The sequence below is a fragment of the Onychostoma macrolepis genome, chromosome 19 (genome assembly GCF_012432095.1).
Source record: "Onychostoma macrolepis isolate SWU-2019 chromosome 19, ASM1243209v1, whole genome shotgun sequence".
Taxonomy (NCBI): Eukaryota; Metazoa; Chordata; class Actinopteri; order Cypriniformes; family Cyprinidae; genus Onychostoma; species Onychostoma macrolepis.
The window spans coordinates 11,219,471-11,233,704 of record NC_081173.1 but is presented as its reverse complement, the minus strand read 5'-3'; the positions used below and the strand labels follow the sequence as shown (position 1 = coordinate 11,233,704).

General features: G+C 39.4%; 1 protein-coding gene across 1 annotated transcript in view; it reads right to left on the bottom strand.

Moving 5' to 3' along the window:
* Positions 1–13,924, bottom strand: part of atxn1a (ataxin 1a) — a 105,162-nt gene extending 91,238 nt beyond the window's left edge. The window contains exon 1 of the mRNA XM_058752720.1: positions 13,519–13,924. The gene's annotated coding sequence lies outside the window, so the exon portion shown is untranslated. The remainder of the gene's footprint in view (positions 1–13,518) is intronic.
* Between the last annotated feature and the right edge of the window lie 310 nt (positions 13,925–14,234).

The window sequence follows — 14,234 nt, the reverse complement described above, 5'->3', positions numbered from 1 at the left end:
TCTGCCAAAGTTTTTCATAGAGAAAACTATTTGGAAACAGTTACGTTCCCTTGTCTTTGGACTTGAAAGTTTGAAGGCTCGGCGGCGAATGGGAAAGAATGCCTTTGTGCTCAAAGTAGACTATCCTTGAAATTGCGAGTCTACCGTATAATGTTTCTCTAAGGGTGGGTTCCTGTCAAGTACTGCCTCCTCTGTGAAGTTGCTCAAAGCCCAAAAAATACAGTGCTATTCTGTGTTCCACAGCACATCCCATATTTTACCCATGCACTGTTGGCGGCTGAGAGGAAACGCCAGAGCTCGGCTTGCACTTCAGCATTGAGGTAACTAGTATGAATAGGTTGCTGAGAACACAGGCCACATGAATCAAATCATTTCCCAACAGGAAAATGAAGAAGCCCTCAGCCCCTTTCTGGTATGCCTTTCCTGATGTAATCTCCAGAACAACACAAGCACGCTCAGCTAGAGGACCGTCCTCCCGATAATGACCCTGGCCACAGCGTAGTCTCCAGTCAAATCAAGTTCATTGACACGCAAGGTTACAACTCTTCAGGCAGTGTCAACTAGAAATCCTCTGACAGCTGGTTTTGCATCACATATTGACATTTACTAGAATCACAATCGCATTGAATGTGGGTAGGTGTCATACTGGCTTGGTTTAGAAACCTGTACCATGACATGCATGGCCGGGGCTACATTCAGTCATACCAGAACATCATGCATTTATGTAGTGTCTATGCTAAAGGTCGTACTGAAAGCTTGGTACGCCCTAGTACTGTTACATTAGCCTAACTAGGTGGATCCAGGGTGAGCTTAATTTTGCCAAGTAGGACAAGCTCTCGGATCAACATCATTTGTTGGTCCTGGAATATATAAACATATGCCTCTCTTACCCCAAACCAAACCCTTAACATTATCTACCCCTAAAATCAATGCTGACAAAAATGTGGTGGAAGACCCAAACCCACAATAACCATTTAATCTGATTGGTTGGTAGGAATGCTATTCCAGGACCAACAGATTCACAAACACGTCCTACTTGGCGAAATCATGGTCAGTGTGGATCCAGACCCCTCCATTTCAACTTGAAAGGTTATTTTGACTTTATATCTCACAACTGCAACTTTTTTTCTTGCTTTGTGACTTTATATTGCACATTGTGACTAAACAGCTTTTTTTTTATTCTTAAAAACTTTTACAACTTTTTGATCTGTAAAATTTTCGGTAAGAAATTTAGGGCCAGATTTGCTAAGCAGGGTCAATTTGTGCAAGAGGGCAATTCCAAAACAGTGCTGATGGGCGTGGAAATTTCTGGGGGTGATTTACTGACAACACGCAAACTAAAGAACACAGACGCAACATCTCAGTTAATATACACAATATACCAAGCACAGCACAAATTAGCATAGTTACAAATAAGCAGAGCTGATGCTCATCAGGCGCGGGTGATCCACTTACAACACAGGTGCAAAATTGTTTTAAGACATGCTTTTTTGGGGTGTTAAATGGCGCAAATAACAGTAATTTTGACATGCGCAAACATTAGTAAATCACGTTGCGTGATTCATTTTAATACTCTCCACCCATAAATTTTGAGTCTGAAAGGGAAACTCCTACAAATGCATATTCAATAAGGTCAGACGCAAATATAACTGTGTGCATGCCTTTTCAGCGTTTATTATTCACATGCGAGTCTTTAGTAAATCCTGACAGTACTATTTTAGCACCAAAAGATTGTTTGCACTGGCACAAGCTGTTAGGTAAATCTGGCCCTTAAACTTAAAATTTTACATTTAATGGAAAAGTTCACCCAAAATTGAAAATTCTGTTATCATTTACTCACTCTGTAGTTTCAAACCCATATGACTACCATTCATCTTCGAAACACAAATTAAGGTATTTTTCAATTTTGCCATCCGGTAAAATTTCAAGCATACAAAACTTTCAAGCATCAAAAAGTCAGTACATGCTTAACGCACAAGAGCAAACCATATTCTGGCATGTCAAGGAAGCATAACTATGAGCTTCTGTTTACCATATTTGATGTATTCTTTGTATTTGCATCAATCAATGTTTAGATGTGAACAAAAGGTTAAATTAAATCTGCTCATCATAAAGCAATCATGTCACATCTGAAAACAAGAAATTTTGCCATGGAAACTAGCTGAAATTAAAAAAAAAATTATAATTAAGTTTATTTAATAACCCTGTTCTATAATAACCCTGGTTCTTTGCAGGCTTTCTACAGATATATGCTACAGCATATGAATGTGCACCACTCACCACTGAAAGAGAGAGCTTTATGAAGTTAACTAGGAAATGTTTTCTTTTAGTAGATAGTGTTTTCTCATGAGACGGTTGCATTCAGACTGCTAAAGAAGAGAGTTCCCCCTGTTTCCCTCCCTCACGCCTGCTCGCCTTCTCATCTCCAACTGTGAAGGGTAAATAAATAGCAATTCCGGACGTGACATGAAATGTTTAACAGAGCCAAGGCTGTAGTATCTATTTTGCATACCCCACCTCTTTCTCTGGAAAACAGCACTTCAGACGCAAACCAAAAGCCCTCAATCGTTCTTTGTAGCCGATATGATGCCTTTTGTCTCACGTATAGGAAAGTTCTCTTTTCAGTCCTGGCTAAAGCACATTGACTGTATTTACTACGCTCAATATGGATTTCCATGATGCCCTTAAAACAGAGTGCATCAATGGAACATGCATGCTGGGACAAGCAGACCTCTTTGAATCTGCATTAAGAAACAAGTGTTGATCTGCAGATGTCACAGACAGCTGACATTTCAGGAACAAGACTCATCAGACAGCCGCACATCCTCATGCCGTGTACTACAGCAACCCCCTTCTCTGTATGATTTTCGAGATGGCGGTTTCGGTTGGGTAACCATTGCGAGAAGAGTAAAGTAAACAAATATATATTTGGATTTAATGTGCAGTAGCTTATGGTAAATATTCTCAGTCACTGCTGACACCTGGGGTACCGCTTTACACGGTGGCCTTCAGATTAACCTCATTCATCTGTGTCAGGCCTCATCAGTCCACTGCCTGCTGCTCATTCATCCTGCAAACCTCCCCGTCCCAAAGCTGCTTCACCATGCTGACAGCTGTTGACTCTGTGCAAGAGGCGGCCTATTTAGCAAGAGCCTTCAAAATTATCATTGACAGGATTTTAGCTAAGGTATAAGATGTGAGCCACTAGATTTTTACATTTTGCATGTGCAAAAGTTGCAGCCACAATGCTAAGGTGTAATTCAGATTGCTAGCTGGTTGGTTGCTTACTGTCAAGAGAGCCCACCCTCAAGTTTCTATGATATGATATTTTGTGTCCCTCCTTGAAGTGGTTGTTTTATGGATATACAACATATTAGTTGATATTAGAGATGTTTTCATTTATATATGTATATTGGTTATTTATTGGCCATTATTGGATTTCAAATTGTTCATGTTTCTTTCCACTACTTTAAAGGGGTCATCAGATGCCAATTTTCCACATGTTGATATGATTCTTTAGGGTTTTAATGAAAAGTCTATAACATACTTTGGATAAAATTTCTCAATGGTAGTGTAAAACAACACCCTTTTTATACCCTGTAAAATGCAGCTCTTTTCACAGCAAGCCTTTTCGGTGCATTTCCCTTTAAATGCTAATGAGCTCTGCTATCCCCGCTACCCTCTCCCTCCATGGGGTGACGCGCAGTTCTCTGAGAGACTGTAAACTTTAGCCGCATTCATTGTGAAACTTGCTAACTACCATATTATTAGGAAAGGCGATTAGCAAAATTTATTTAAAAACTTATGCTCACTTCTTCTGGAGGTGAAGCCGAATCACGAATGATTTATGCGAACTTAGTTAATGCAGATTCCCTTCAAAAACAAACATACTCCACTGCGTCTTCAGCGGCTCAGATGTCAGGAGTAAATGACGACTGCTATATTCATTATTACATCCAACAACAAAACACCTCAATCGCTTAAGAGACATTCTTGTCTACAACAGCTCCGGCGTTGAAACAATGGCGGACTGATGACAGCTCACGCAGGGCGGGTCTAAGGTAAGACAGCCGTGTCAATCAACAGTCGTGGGAGGGGCCTGGGTCTGTGTGATGTCACAGCCAAGAATCTGAGAATAGCTTGATCTTAAAAAGGGGATATTATTTATTTGGATTTTTTTTTAAAACACTGGGTGGATTTAAAATCATTATAGGGTGGTTGTGTAGACACACCCTGCCAACACACATTTCAGTTCAAACAACATGTAAAAGTGAATTTTGCATCCGACCCCTTTAACTTGAACTTACTTTTTCAGTCATCTAATGCTTAGTTGATCTTTAAGAAAATACCAATACTTTAATATCAGTGCAACCCTACATTTTATTCACCTGTTTTATTATCTACTAGGGGGAAAAAAAGTCAGATTGCTCAGAAAATGAATAATAACTCTCATCAATAAAGAATGATTTGAGATAGGCCTACTACGTATGTGGCATGAGCATGTTACAAACCTTAAAGTCTGCGTGATTCTGAAGTTGCTACTGACTTGACTTCAGTACTATGTGACATATTTCAAACTAAAATGGAATATTAAATCGGGGACGAGTTTTTATTTTAGCGGATCCTCTCCATCTCTCTTGCTTGCAGCAAACTAACGGTTTAAGGGTAGAGGTTAAGGAAACTTTGCCCAAGCCGTCAAACTGACGTCATCAGAGAAGGAATGCCATTTCACAGCGGAAGCAAATTTTCCGATTTTGATTAAAGATTACCAAGACAAACACTTGTTTTCAGAGGATTAACTTGCACGGATTAACTGTTCACCTCAAGACTAGCAATGTGCGCTAACAAACTCAATAGTGTACATTTTGATTTAAGCATGGGCAAAAGTAAGAGCACATACTAATAAGAAGCACCACTAATCAAAACATTAGCCAATGAAAAACAGACAGATTATACTTTTTATGATAAACTAACAGCCATTAAACAAGACTCATGAGATCTGTGATCTTCTCCAAATGATTTGAATGCTGTATGATGCTAATGAACACACTCAATTGTTCTCAATGTGCCCACGTTGAGAATTTATGTTTTAAGTACCTCTGGCTGACTCAGACGCACATTGTTGGAGGGATTGATGGAAAAAGACAAAGAAAAAAACGGAGCGGTAGAGATGTGAGAGGGAGGAATGCTTGTCTGGCTGCCTCCTCTGAGAGTCTCTCTGGAAAGATTTTACGGGATAACTCCACGAGAGGAGGGGAGCGCCTCTCCCTCCAAACACTGGCACGTATCCACCGCTCCAATGACATCACTTAAGAGGGGAAATGGGATGGAACTGGGATGGCCGTTCGCTTGTTTTATCTCAGCACGCAGTATTTTGCTTTGCGTCAGCCTGGTTTTTCTCTGGTGCGTCTCCCCTTTGTCAAAACCACACTTTGTCTATTCAAGGCCAGCATTAACTTCAGGAAATTCCTTCAACGTACTGTAACTGCACTAAGTACAGCTTGTAGTAAAGTCCCTGCACCCTGCCCAAAAGCCTTGCGTTCTTTCCACCAAATTCACCAAGGTGAGCAGTTGCTAGGGACTTCACATCACCTGAATAATACAGCATGCATAATAAGGAAAGACTATATCATGCCAAACATAACAGTGGTAAGGGTGGATTTCGGTATTCCACAGATTGTTTGTATCCATGCAGTTTTCCTGTTATTGAATTCCTCTCTCGGTGCATATCCTCCTTTGTGCTGGAAGTATTCAATTCTTGAAACCCGCTGTGAGACCCATGATGCTTGGCAGGTCCCACTGCATCCCTCTCACCTGGTAAGGTGGAGACATCTTCCAGTATTCCCACCTCAGTGGGCTGGATTCATGTAATATTCATAAGAACGCAATTCTTCTTAACTGCTATTTTCTAACTTCAAAATTAACTTAAGAATATTCTTTAGAACAATCAAAAAAATAAAAAAAATAAAAAATTCTTAAGACAAAAGAATTTGAATTGAAAAGAATGTGCTTAAAATCATTGCAAATAACCTTTTAAAGTTTTGATAACTAACTCCAACTTGATATAAATTGCCGAAGGTAAGATGTTTCATGATTTTTTAGGTTGTTTCAGAATGCACACACAAATACAGGATGCATTCACTGTAGAGAGAAAGAGAGAGCACAAGAAAACGGATGACAAATAAATGCTTGAGAAAGCTTTTTAAATATAACTATTTAAATAAACAAATAAAAGTGTAATTTCTCAAGAAAATATTAGCATTTTAGGTTTATTTTAGTTCCTAGAATTGCACTGTAAGGAGCATTCTTACAAACTTCTTATGGCACCGTCATATTAGCGAAACTAAGGTCCATTGTCAATAGTGTAGTGATGCATGTGCTCAGAGGTCACTTCCAAACCACACAGCTTTATATCAGTAAACACAGCGAATTCAAGTTTTTCACATTTAACAAACTTGCACCCAATGTGAAATCCATGCTGGGAAATTTATTCCCTTGAAATGTTTTCCCCGTGGAATCTCTACCTCAATTCCTTCTCTTTCCCTTCTTACGATCAAGCTTGTCACTCCAAGGAACTTTAATCTGCAATCCCTCCTTGTACTGCATGAAATGTGAGAGCGGACAGAAGTATGTGCTGCGGTTAAAGAACACTTGGTGGTCCTATTTATCTGAGTAGTTGCATCAGAAAGGATGGCATCTTTGCTCCACGAGAATTGTCTTCATTTGTGTGTTCTCTGCCTCAGGGCTTATAACAAACTGGTCAAATGGTTCCAGCTGCCCTTTGTTTATGAACTATATGCAAAACAGTTCAAAACAAGCTAAATTTATTGCAGTTTCAAAACGTAATACATATCAGATGGAAAGGAACAGAGAAACAGAGATGAGGTATTCAGCCACATAATGCTCTATTATTTAGTCATTTTCATACTAAAAGAATTACTAGTGACATGAAACATGAGACTGACAGTAAGGAGCCTAAAAATAGGTGGGTAATTTTTCCCTACCAAGTTCCTCATTACAAATAAGGCAATTCTAGTGCCAAACTACATAGCGGATGCCATTAAATATAAATGAAGGCCAACTGTGGGGATAAAAAGGTTGAGACACATGAATGTACACTAACATTGCACAGAGGTCTAGCTTTGTGCGGTACCTCAATAACTGACTTATGCATAATTCTTTTGCTATATATGTTGAGAATAAGGCTTTTAGACTGTCGCTTTCCTGAGGGCTGTTATATTAAGAACCATCAACCTCCTGCACAATCATGAACTGCAAAACAGATAAATGAAAGGAATATTTCTTCAATAAATGAAAATTGTCATCATTTGTTAGCCTTTGTGTTGTCCCAACCCTTTATAATGTTTATAAAACATTAAATGAGATGTTTAGCAGAATGATAAAGCTGCCTTTTTCCATTCACTGAAAAGGAATGGTAACAAACAATGGTGGTCAAGGATGGTTTTTGGTCAATAAGGACGTAAACTTCAATTTATTCACCATAGTAAGCTTCAGAAGAATTGCAAAATACTGGAAGAGTCTTTATTAATGCAATTATGGTGCCTTTTTCGTATTTTTAACAGCTCCTGGTCTCCATTCAATTTCATTGTATGGAAAAGAGCAGCATGAATATTCTCCTAAATGTCTACTTTTCTACACAAGTCTGGATTGACATAAAGATGAATAAATGATAACCAAATTTCCATTTCTGGTGAACTATCCCTTTAAGGAGGCTCCAAAAACAGATGCTATTTAAGGCTTTCAGAAACAGGCCTTTTCCACGACGAGCTTTAAGAGGATTTTCATCGTGTTCTAAACCAGCTGCACATGAGCGTGAAGCTTTGCTGTTCTTTGTTGCTTTCATGGTGAAAGAGTGGCATCAATAGTGGCTCTACTGTCTGGATATGCCCAGAGGGAGCAGCAAGCATACAGATACCCACACCAGAGGAGGACAGCAGCCCATAGAGGGGTCATCGATCCCCACACTGACACAGAGCCGCTACACTATTCACACTCTGCCATTCAGAACTTCAGCCATCGATTCCTTCTATATCTGAACCTATCTTCACTACAAAGCCTCAGATCAGCTGACTGACAAGCACAGATTCTGCTTTCATGGACACCTGGTAAGCTGCTACTTCCAAGGTAGGCAGACATTATCGCAACGTGTTACAGAATCTGAGTAGGAAACAAAATACGGAAAATCTAACAAATAAACAGGGGACAACCTGATGAGCTTGTACAAGTGGTTAAGCATAATTAAATATTCCTGCATCGCTTTCACACAGCCTTTGATTTATGTATGCATGGTATATGAAAAATGATAGATTAATTTGCATAAACCACCCACAATCTGAGTCATAAGCTTTATATTTGTTGACCAAACACATTAATATTACTGATATACAGCACTGGAATGAGTAAAATCGTTCATTTCAATCTAAGGCTGCATGATATATCAAAACATATCGACATATTGATCAATATCGCAATAAGGCTTTGAGTTTTGAGTTGGATCTTTTTACGAGTATACACCCAAATTTTTCACATTTTCCCAAATTGATCAACCAAAATACGTCTTCAGAGTGAAAAGTAATAGTTTTATTTTTTAGGCAGATACACTTACAATAAATCTGAAATTTTTCCAAGTCATCTGGCCGAAAAAAAAAATATATATATATATATTGTGCAGCCCTATTTCAATTCTGCAATAATACTGCCTTCTGACATCTTAGATATTGCAGGGACCAGGTATCATTGAGAATTTACACACTCTTAAATTGACTTCGCATGGCCATTCATGTGTTTTTTAAGTTCAACTCAAAATTGCGATATTTCCGACTCAAAGGCCACTTAAGGCCATTAAACACGATTTTAAAAGGCTTCAAAATGACTCCCGGCTGTACAGAAACCACATGCGTTCGTACAGTATGTCACTCTCCAAGCTGCAGAGCCTAGATATGTCATGAATTCTGGAGGCCTGAATGTGATTTATTCATGCAAGTGCTTTATTTTTAACTATGCTTCTAGATGGATGAAGAGATTTATTGATGATCCTGAAGCGCCACACTTTGACAAGAAGAATAAAAAAAAAAAATCTGCACATTTACTGAACAATGAACAGTTTCAAGCACGTTCACGTTCGTCGCATTGTTCAGCTAAAAAATAAAAAGCTTCAATTCAGGCTATACATAAAGCCGTCACGGGGAGTCTAGAGGAAGACAAGCAGCCTGCACGCTGACATCCACTCATTGGAGAAAGGAATGTTTTTCATCTTAATATCAAAAAAAGCTCTTGAGCGCTGGAGTACAAAAGCAGGTTGGGGATGTGTACTGCGCCCATGGAGGGAGAGCAAATGAATAGAACCGAGAGATGAAAGAAAAGGGCTATAAAGGTCTGGAAACAGCACTGCTCAATCGATCCCGTTCCCCTCCCATTCTTTGCCTCCTTTCTCCCCACCACATACTCTCTCCCTACTGTGAGACTCTGACACTGTGAAAGGACGTTGAACTTCTGTAGACTCCCTTTACACTGGTCCTCGCATCCGATCACAAGTGGACAGTGGAAAGAGAAAAATACAGGTGTAAATCGGATCCCTCACATCACATTCAGAGGTAGTCGAAAACATGTGACTACATTGCATTTGTAGTGTAAATGCTAATCTGTTCTGAGGCGTCATGGAGAGCAGTGATGGACTGCCTACTCACCTGTCAATCAACCAGTGCACTAAAACAAGGATTTTGAATTAAATTAATTGAAATTCAATTATCTATTTTCTTATTGTTAACAATTCATCCATGCATGTTCCATTTTTTTTTTAATCTCGTAATTTTTAATCAAAATGTCATAACTGGATCTTCAGGTGAAATATCTAACCCTACCCTAAACCTAGTCAATAGTGTAAACAAGAGCAAATGTGAGAGAAGTATTTATTTACTGAAACAAAAATGGCATTTTATCCTGCTTTTCCAAGTCTTTGTGCTCTTTTATCATGACTTTTGTTTGACTCATACCTGTCCACTCCTCCGATCGCAATTGCAATGCAGTATACCAGGTGAGCTACTGAGCAAGTTTACAATGTCAGAAAAACCAAACAGTACATATGGAGTAGGTTATATGATGCAAATGTCAAAATACATTAGTTCACAAATCATGCACTATGGAAAAAGCCTTTTGAGTTCAGAACCATGCAAGAATAAGTCTTTATTAATCAATAATCTGCCTCTGTAATAAAAATGAGTGTGAAAAGGAATAAAAGTGTTTTACTGCTGCTAGTGTTTGTTTCAGTTGGAAAGTGGCAACTGCAGTGAATTGTATAGGTACGTTTTTTAAGTTTAAAATTAAAATGTAGGTAGAGGAATGAAATACAAAGACTTAAACTAAACCACTGAACTCCTTTTTGGAGATTAAAAATTTTGGACCCTGTATAAATAAAAACAGCTCAAACATTATTCAGATATCTTTTTTTGTGTTATGTAGAGCAAAGAAAGTCATATAAGGTGAGTAAACGATGACAGAATTTTCCTTTTTGGTTGTAAACTATCCCTAAGATAATGAAAAGCATTCTGCTCAAAACATCACGTGCAGCCAAATTAAAATTTCAAAAGTATATATGGAACATGCAAGATGTATAAACAGAAACAGATGGCCACTTGCGATCAAATGACCCAAGACTCTGTGTAAAGTATTAAATTCAAGGTGCAATCACAAAAAGCAGCTATAGCCAACAAACTTAGAGCTCAAAGAAAGAATTGGCATAACATTCATTTGCCTTTAATGCTACAGAACAATGTGGCCCAGGTCTTGAGTTCATGCATGCATACCTGTGAGGGAGTGTACTTTAAAAGCTTGCCTGGATAGGCCTAACTTGACACTCATTTTCCAGCAAAGGGTGAAATCAGGTTGACTTAAGCTCCACCCCTCCAATGTGTAAACAAATTTCTGGTCCAGCTGGCTCTACTCAGCCATTGGCTGATACTGTCCCTGTCAATCACAGCGGCATTATGTAAGCACTGTCTGCAGGTGGAGGTGTGTCCCTCCGTTTTTCACTGGCACTCGAGCGTGTCAAGTTAGCCTTGCCTGCATCTGTCACAAGCTCAGTTGGGTTCAGCAAACTCAACCTCATTGACACTGTGGTAGTTTGAAAAGCGCAGATACTAAGGGGAAACATGAACGAGCACTTCACAAGCGGCAGGTGTATGTGTAAAACCGAACAAATGAGCAGACGCACTAGAGCACTTGTGATTAGGCCATACTCGGTGTCTTAATTACTACTCATTAACATTTAAAAGTAAGTGGTACTGGGGCCATCAAACAGAGATTTGCTTACCGAGTTATAGCACTGAGCAATTCACCGCCACATAAATCCCTCTGAAAAAAGCATTCACTGCATAATCAGAGCAGACTGCTTAGTCCCAGGTTGCAAAGGGCAGCCCATACTGTTTGAAATGTATTACAACCCCACAAAAAAGGGGAAACACTAATCCACACGCTCTCCGAAACAATAGGATTTTCATTAAAAGAGCTAGGATTTCTTAATCATCCAAGAGCCTTGGAAATGTACACTAATAATAAGCATGAAAACCGAGCATGCAGAGGCAATACTCGGCAGAACACGGTGAAACTGTAGCACGGTGACCCTGCAAATAATCCTCCTTTATTTATTTGAACATGCTGGTCTTTCAACATTCAACGCAAGAATATCTCACGCAGTAAATTTCATTTCTCACTATGTCTGTCTTCTTTCTTTGCCCCTTTATGGCATGCAAAGTTTAAAAGTAAATTAAATCTCCTCAGAAAACTGAATCAAGGGTGATATTTTCTGTTCAAACAGCCATTTGGGAGTAACAATGTTTTCACATGGAATTTTTTTTTTGCTTCACATTTGCTGCAAAAGTCCTATGAGCTGTAAAACTGCACGTAATGCACTACATTAAAAAAATGAATTTTTGCATGGAATAATATAGATGCATGGTATAGTATACATATTATAGTACATTTGTATAGTACAGTATGTGCATTAACCATTGTAAACGTGCACACAATTAAATAAAATGGAATTAATGAATTAAAAATGAAAGTTATATATTGCAGTATAGTGTAGAATATTTAGTACAGTATATTATAGCATACTCTAGTAAAGTATAATATATGCTGTACGGTCATATGTGCAATATTATACAGTATAGTATATGCAACTGCCCCATATAACTGTTCACAATCAGCTCAGATCAAAAGTCAAAACAATGCGTTTCATCGTACAGTGCAGTATATCATAGTGTACTGCATTAGAGTATACTATACAGTATAAAGTGTAACATATGCCGTAACTGTTATATGACACGTGCAATAAATCTTTGCAAATGTAAAATGGTTAAGGCTAAATACATTGCACAATATAGTTTGGTACAGTACAGTACATTACTGTTGTAAACTGCTGCTTAGTGTATTAATGTACAGATCACATAGTACAGTATAGTATCTGATATAATGTTATTCAAACGAAAGACCTACTTAATGCTGTCTTAACCAACTGTTTACATAACGCTAAATCGCACGGTTTATTTAGTAAAGAAACAAAACCTGGCACTGCATGTCGGTCACAATGCATGAAGCCACATCAGCCCTGCAAACACATGAAATATACACAGCAACAGCTCATTATATAACCTGCCGGGATGAACTGAGTGACATCACGACGGGATACACTCAATGGCTGCGTCTCAACGCCTAGTAAGGCTGCCTACCTAGACAGCATTACTGGAGTCTGTTCGGAACGCGCCGAGCAAATCACACCGCGTTTTAGGAACCATGCGTTATGGTGCGCTCGCTAGGTTTTGGCACACAACCGATGTCTATTAAAACACAGTGACAGTGAAGCGGAGACAAAAGTGTTGTAGCCTACTTGTGCGTGCTATTCTCAATTAAACATAAACGGGCGGTAAATGCACTTGCATAAACCGCGTCGCCGTGGATTAAACGGGTTGAAATCGCAACTCTAGTACAGACTTAACACTTCCGCGATTGTGTTTTCACATCAAAAGGCTTCCAGCAACAGTGTTGACTCAGCAGAAGTGCGCACAGCTAGGACGAGTGACAGTTTGTTTGAAAAAAGTACAGCTGACTGATCAATAACCCGCAGATAAATTGATGTTTATAAGTCTATCCGGAGCAATGGAAGGAGGCGGGGTGGCGCAGTTACTCAGCCCCGGCGAGAGCGCTCCCTGCTCGGGCTTACAGCTCGCAAGTAACCGCCCCGCTTCCCGTGCGCTACTTCAAAGTAGTTATATAATTTTTAATCGAGATGACAAACAGCACATCTTGAACATCTCGCCCGGTCGACCGCAGACAGGTTGACATAATAATTAGTGCAATTGTCACAGTAAATATTTACAAAGCTTTTTAAATAAACGTCACACTCTGTTCCTCCTGCGTCCTTTAGTTCCCAGCCATTTTTCCAAGATCGCAAGCAAATCCAAAATACAGTTTTGTGCTGGTAAATTAGATGCACGGACTTACTGTACGGTATAACGGGCAGGGAAGCGCGAGGCTCTCCGTGCGTTCTCGCGCACTGCCGGGTGGAATCGTCTCCCCTCCGCTCGTACAAGGTCTACTGCAGCCGAGCTAATAGCTCTATCGCTCCGTGCCCCCACCTCCAGTGAGTTAGTGAGTGAGTGAGTGTGTGACGGAGGGAGTGAGTGTGTGGAGGCGTGCGTAAGAGTGTGTGTGAATGTGTAATCCAAATATGGAGCAGTTGGCCGGCCCAGTTAAAGAGAAGGCATTGGAGGCTGCTCCATTAAAAGTATATAAAAACATAATGACGTTTGTGACTCCATAAACAAATGGTGTCTTTTAAAGTTTAATATTACATGTCAGTTAGTTTCTCTAATCTGATATATACACAGCAGCTTTCCGGGAGTGCTGCTATTTAGTGCAACAACACTGGGAAACTGCACAGCTTGTATCATTCGCTCAGAACAGAAACACTCGGAAATGGAAATCCCGGAGTGTATTTGGAGCCGAGTGATTATAGAACGCTATGAAGCTGTGTCACTCCGCTCCACTCGTTGAGTATGTTCCAGACCGGGTTTTAGCCTGTGCATAAACATTAAAGATAGACGCCGTGGCTTCTTTTGGAACTCTGCCAGCGATATTTATTAAAGAAATGTATGAAATAGACAAATATAAGTTACTTAATATTAATTTCTTGTTTTATGAAAGCAATATCACATCAG